This window comes from Neophocaena asiaeorientalis, unplaced genomic scaffold, assembly GCF_003031525.2.
Source record: "Neophocaena asiaeorientalis asiaeorientalis breed wild unplaced genomic scaffold, Neophocaena_asiaeorientalis_V1.1 scaffold204, whole genome shotgun sequence".
In the NCBI taxonomy this organism is placed as follows: Eukaryota; Metazoa; Chordata; class Mammalia; order Artiodactyla; family Phocoenidae; genus Neophocaena; species Neophocaena asiaeorientalis.
The window spans coordinates 6,552,535-6,559,445 of NW_020173922.1; positions in this window are offsets into that span (position 1 = coordinate 6,552,535).

The following is a 6,911-nucleotide window of genomic DNA, read 5'->3' on the forward strand; positions in this document are numbered from 1 at the left end:
TAAGATCCCACGTGCCACACGTGGTGAGGCCAAAAATTTTTTTAAATTAAAAAAAATTAAAGTTGCAAGAAACTAAAAACTAAGTAAATTAGGGATGATAAAAATGGGCTCCTGAGAGGACTGAGAATGAAGCACGTGTAGTATTTGGCCCAAGTCCGATACACAGTAAGTGCTTAAAAAAATGTTAGCTATCACTCTTCCAATTATTACTATCGTTCGTGAGGTCCCCAAACATACCAGGATTGGGCAGTTACACAAATTCCAGCCGGAAAGTCCATCAGGCCCAGTGCAGGAGTGAATTTTATCAAAGTCCAGCACGATTTGGCCCCAGTCCTTCTGCCACCCTGCGGAAGCAGCCTGGACCAGCCACAGAGGGTCTGGAGTGTCCCTTCCGGCCAGTGAGGAGCCCCCTTTCCCATGGCCGTCTGATCACACAGCTGGGAAAGACAAGGGGATCTTAGATGGTGCCACTCCTGAACCTCTTTGGCCTCTGTCATGGCCAGGGTCCAGGAGGAGGCAGAGGGATGGGGAACAGATGTCTGAACAGCGCCGCCCAAAGTGGCCATCCTGCCCATTCCTGGGAAGCAGAGCAGGGGATAGGGTCCGAACCTGCTGGGATTTCCCTGGATTTCAGTCCTGACTCTGGATGTACGGGGCTGGCCATGGGGGAAAGGAGCCCCCCACCTCGCCCAGCAGTTGCTGAGGAAGTAGGAGAGGACATGACGTTCATGATGACAGACAGGGGAGGCCGCACGGAGACCCAGACCCTCTCTGTTAGGGACCTTAGCTCAAGAGCCCCGCCCAGGAGAGCGTTCTCCCTCTTCCTGTGCCCATCCTCCACTCCTGCCTTTTTTCTCATCAGGAACAGGCTGCATTCCTGTGTTTACCTGGGAGGGTGGAGGCCGCTGTGTCTAGGTATTTCTCTGGACACGGTCCTTTCTTGTCCCCACCCGGCGGATGCCTGGGCTGGATTGTATATTTCCGGAGTTGCCTACTTGAAACACAGGCTTTTATTTTTAGAAGATTACAAATGCAGGGGGCTGGGAAGAAAGGCCTGGGGGCCCAGAGCTGGGGTGGGGGAGAAACTCAGGGGTCTGAATATGGTGACTGTGGAACGGGAGTGGAGGGAGGCACAAAGGGGAATAAGTGAGATGGTGGGAAAAGCGAGGTGAGGAAGTAGGGGGGATCCCACTCTCTCAGCACCCTGAGCAGGGATCAGAGTCTTTACCCAGTTAGGCTGGGGAGGGCGGGAGGGTGGAGGGGGAAGGGTCAAGGGTCACCTCTCTGGCATGTAGCTGGATCCCCAGGGAGGCTGAGGAGCCTGGGAAAGAGGCTGAGCAAGCTGCTCCCCTCCCCACTCCCCGAGGCCTTGGGGACTGGGAGAGCAGCTTCCTGCACAGACCAGCTCCTCAGTCCCCTGGGGCTGGGGACGCCTTAACCCTTCTGGTGCCGGTATCAGGGGAGGCAGAGAGTAGCACAGACGTGCACCCATGTTCTCCTGGGCGTGGCTCAAATGCTGTGCCCCGCACTGGTGTGTGCTTTCCTCATGCTGTCCTTCTTAATATACATCCCCATCCCCGGGTCCCAACCCCAAAGCCCCAGATGGCCTGAAGTGGCAAGAATTCAGCTGATTCCCTCCTCCCAGAGCACAGAGAGGGAAATGGGGGCACTTCCCCCCAAGGGATGGTTGGCACAGCATCTGTTCCTTCCCTGGTGGGTGTGAGGGGATGTCAGACAGGACTTAGAGCTCAGAAGGTTAGGAAGTCCCCATCCTGCTAGGAATGGGAGGCCCCGGCCTGAGGGGAAACTCACCTTAGAGTCAGGAGCCCTGGTTTGCATGCCCATATCTGTGTGACCTTGGGGAGTGACTTAACTCCCTGGGCTTCAGATGCAGCCTCTGAAAAACAGGATATTGGACCAAAGATGATCTGGTGCCCTAAGGGGCAGACCCTTCTCTTGGCCCTTCATTCCTTGGAGTCCCCTGGCCAATGCGGCCCCATGTCCCTGGACACTGACCTTCAGGGCTTTCCTCTCCACCTGCTCCATGGAGGCAGGAAAACATTAGCTTTCTCCCCCTGCCCCCAATAAGCGTGCCCAGCACAGTGCCTTTCGTAATCCTTCCAGCAAGCTTGTGACCCATAAGTAAATAGATGAACCACCCACCCTCCACTTAGGGATGGGATGTCTTTTTCTCTTTCCATTGTCTCCTCAAGAGCACAAGACTAGGGGCAGAAGGTCCTGGCCTGGGTTCAAATTCTGACTGTTACACACCAGCTGAGGCTTCAGGCAAGTCACATTGCCCCTCCAAACCTCAATTTCTTTTCTCTGCAAAGTAGGGATTAGAAATAAAACATCTACCTTATGGGCTTGTCAGGATAAATCCAAAGAGCCTTTGTAAATTCTAAAGCAAAAGTATTATATACAGAAAAGCCAAGAAGTATGACTATCAGTTACATTATTATTAATCCTAGACCGGGTTCAGGGATAGTATTGTGTGGTGGTTTTAGCCTGAGGAGTCTTGATAGTCACGTGACTTGGGGCAAGTTTCTTAACCTCTCTGAGCCTTAGTTTTCTTATCTGCAAAATGGGGATTCTAATAGTACCTACAGCAAAGGGTTGCTGTGGGCGTAAAAGAGAGAGTACACATAAATGGTCTGCACAGTGCCTGGCGCATAGCAAACTCCACAAATAGCGACGGTTATTATTTTAACACCCCTCCCCAATAATTCCTCCAGCTGCTTCACCCCCCGCCCTCCCACCTGGAGGAGGTGGTGGTCTCACCTCACCCCCACCTTCCTTCCCTGAGGCAGACATCCCAGCCTCATTTGGATGAAAATGTATCCCGAGGAAGCTGCCTTCCCCGCAGCCCTCAGAGGAGGCAGGGCGGGAGCGAGTGCCGCCGAGGGGAGGTCGGAGGAGGAGGGCACTGTGAAGGGCTGTGTGGCAGTCGGGGGATGGGGATCAGAGGCTGTCCCCGCACCCCAACCAGCCGCCCGGGATTGAGGCTACTCCGCCTGCCAGGCTGGGCCTCATGGATGCTGGGAGCTGCTTATCAGGTTAGCGTGGAGCCGCTGTCTCTGCACATTACTCGACCCATCCGTCGCCGCTCTCCTGAGCGCTCCGCCTGCCCCCAGCTCTGCCTGTGCTAACTAGCTAATTGGATCTTGGCTAACCTGGTTATGGGCCAAGTCAGCCTAGCTCCTCTGCCTCCAGAAGCATGAGTGGGGGCAGGGCAGAGCGGCAGTGCCTGTGTGTGAGCATGTTCGTCCTTGTGGAGGAGCCTGTCTCGAGCCCTTGTTCCAATCTTCCCGGGATCCCCTGGGCCCACGGAGACTGGATCTTGGCGCCCGAGTTGAGCCCAGAGTACCCCAATCCGCCGTGAGTGGTTGAGGGCATGAGGGCATACCCCCATTCCAAAACTCAGCTCTGCCACCAACATCATCTAGTTGACTTCGGGGGAGGCTGAGCCTCAGCTTCCTCCTTTGTAAATTGTATTATGGAATAATAAGATGTGTCACCTCGGGTGGCTGTGTAAATGGAAGACGCACTCCAGTGCCGGGCACTTAGTAGGCACTCTGGGAGTGATAACTGTGATCTGTGATCACTTCGTCATCGTCGTGGTCGTCGTCATCGTCGTCGTCGTCGTCGTCGTCGTCGTTGTCATCATCATTAGGCATGCTGGGCTCCTGCCACTTCCCCCCATCCTGTGGTTGGGGGTGGGAGGGATCTCAGAGTGGGGGGCAGGAGAGGCTTTCATTCACAGTTCCTTGCAGGTGTTTCCTCTGGGGCAAGACTCCAATCTCTTCAATTGTTCCTTATGCAAATATTATGCTAATGATCACGTTAGCACACTCCAGAGCTCCGGGAAGGTGAAGGGTGGGCTGATTCCCCAGGTTTCAGTTCGGCCCGGTCCATCCCCTTCCTCCCACAAAGAGAAGCAAGTGCTGGTCCCCTGACAACACCAGTCCTCAGGGCAGAGAGAGCAAGAGAGACCCCGGTTGAGAGAGAAACAAAGAAAGGCCCCAGTCTTGGTAGGAGATGGACAGCCTCATCATTGCCATAATCACCGACATCAAAAAGGCCTTTGGAAACGTCAGATTCTTCCCCGCCCTGTGTAGGCTACTCTACAATTACAGAGGCGCAGCCCCTGGCCCTGGGGAGCTGGTGTGGGGGTGGGGAGGAGTCGGGGGAAGGGAGGGGAAGGAGGGGAGAGGGCTAGGGTTTGCTAGAAGGCAAGGGGCTGCTCTCTCATGGTCATTGAGGGCAGGGGCCTTGCTCAGGTCCCTCCCAGCGTCCCAGCTCCTGGCTGAGGCCGGGCTCACCATCAAGTGGGGAGACCGAGATTAGGAAAGTGATCCTGAGTAGGTCTCAGTGGGGCTTGTCCTGCTCTGCTTTCACTTTCTTTTTTTTTTTTTTTTGCGGTACGCGGGCCTCTCGCTGTTGTGGCCTCTCCCGTTGCGGAGCACAGGCTCCGGACGTGCAGGCTCAGCGGCCATGGCTCACGGGCCCAGCCGCTCCGCGGCACGTGGGATTTTCCCAGACCGGGGCACAAACCCGTGTCCCCTGCATCAGCAGGCGGACTCTCAACCACTGCGCCTCCAGGGAAGCCCCTGCTTTCACTTTCTGACCACCTGTGTGACCAGTCACCTCTGTCATGTTTTGTCAGCTGTTAGATGGGCATGAGAATCCCCGCTTCTTTACATTCCTGTGAGGATTCAGTGAGACGCTGTAGGCCTCACCCAAAGATGATCATAACTGGCAGGCAGAGTGAGAGCAAAAGAAAAACAGATGCCCATTCCCGCTCCGTGGCCCACAGCAGGGCGGTCAGACAAAACGGGTGCCATTTTGCACCTGACGACATGACACGGGGTCTCCACTGAACATCTAACCTGCCCTCTGGGTTAATGTTGGACAAGATTTGCTGTTGAACCTTAGCCTTCTGGCACTGTCCTCTGTTAGAACAGAGGTGGGAGGGGAAGTGTACTTGTGTAGGCACAAGTATAGGTGAGGAGTGCTGATGGGGCCAATGTGGAACCAGCCTGTTCCCTGGGGGAACCCCCTGAACATACCGCCTTTGTTTTGCTGAGATGTCAGGCCTCTAGGCAGCTCAACCGACTGTGACCCCTCCACACACTGTGAGAGGAGCCCCAGCCCTTGGAGCCTACTCCAGGGAGGTAGTAGGTGCTCAATAAATACAAATTGACTGGAATGGGGAGACAGCCACGACACTGCCAACTAGATAACCAATTGTGCAAGCAGCAGGCCGCTGTAATTAGACCAAGGAGAACAGTCAGTTATGAATATCAGACGCCTGGTGGGGTTAGCAGCCATTGAGGGTGGCTGAAATGATGAGAGAGGCAACTCCTGTGCCCTCAGGGCCTGCCCTCCCTGATGGCCTTCTGAAGAGTGCCCTCGCTGCCTCAGGATCCCTCTGCCTTTGTCTGGGTGCCCCACCATTAGGGGCCCTGCTTCTCCCTTTCCCCTCCTCCCTCCTAGAACCCACCCCACCCCCAGCCTTCTATCTGCACCTCCATTATGATGCCTATTAGGATGGAGCCCAATTACAGTTCTTTATGCCCAAGACTTATCGCCTCCGTGGGATTCGAAACTCCCCAGGGCAGGGTTTATCCGGTGGTGTCCACTGCTGCATCCCCAGTGGTGGAAGCCAGCCCCTGGCCTGTAAAGGATTCTTAATAAATTCATGTTGAAATGGAAAATTAGGGGGAGGAGGAGAAGGGGAGTTGGAGAGAAGGGAGAGAAAGACCTCAGAGAAGGAGAAGAAGGGAGAGCGAGAGGAGAGGGGAGAAGGAAGGAAGACGGGGAAGAAGGAAGAGGGGACAGTGAGGCAGCCATGTTTTTCTCTGATGGGGAACACAGCCTAGTCCTCCTTTGGTGCTCATAGTCTACTTGGAAACATAAGGTGGCCACACAAAGAGCCCTGCCCCTGTCCTTCTGCCCTGTGGCCGGCTCCAGCATCCGTGACCTGGACCTGCTCTCTCTGCCCTGGCAGTCCAGGCTCCCCTCACTCCCCGGCTCCCCTTGGCAACCTGGCTCTGAGGAAGTGCTCCTGGGTGCCATCCAGGCAGTGGGGGCCGGGCAGGAACCATGCCAAGCTAGGGAGCATGGCCAGGAAGGAGTCAGCAAGGCAGATGCCGCCCCTCTCTTGCTGTCTTGATTAGAGAAATTGAGATGTTAATAATATTCCGAGATGCAAGGTGCTAATTAAAGTTAATTACCGTTTCCTTGTGAAGTAACCTCTCCTCATGTTTACCGGGAGCAAGGCTGCCAGCCGCTCCCCTGGCTCGTGCCGATCACAATGCCCGCTGCTGTGTCCCTACACCCTCACAGGTGCCCTCAGCTGCCCCAGTTCAGCCCAGGCAGGCACTGAGACTTCCCGGGCCCTGCCTCTTGGCACAGCACCAGACCTGCCCTGTTGAGGTGCATGGGGCACACGGGTGGCGGGAGGGAGTATCCCGTGGTCCTGGCGACAGGACAAGTGGCCTTAGACGTTGGCACCGCTGTCCTCTGCCTCCTCCTGCAGAGTCTTGCCCTGTCTCTTTCCAGTTCCTGGACCTGGAGCAAGTTACTTTACCTCTCAGCATCTCAGTTTTCATATCTGTAAATGGGGCTAATAATTCCTACCTTGTACAGTTGTTGTGAGGATCGAATGAGACACTGCCTGTACAATGCTCGCCACAATCACATAGCTGGGATTTAATAAGCTCTCAATTAAGGTTAACTGTGATTGTTGCTGTCTTTGTTAATAATCGTCTCCCTCCCAAATCCCTCTCCTGTGTGGTCTGACTGCAGGCCTGGCAGTGGGTGAGCTGAGTAGGCACTTGTTCTCTACGCATACTGGGGACACCACCCCAGGCACACTGCACACGCCCCCACACCAACACCCTGCCTTG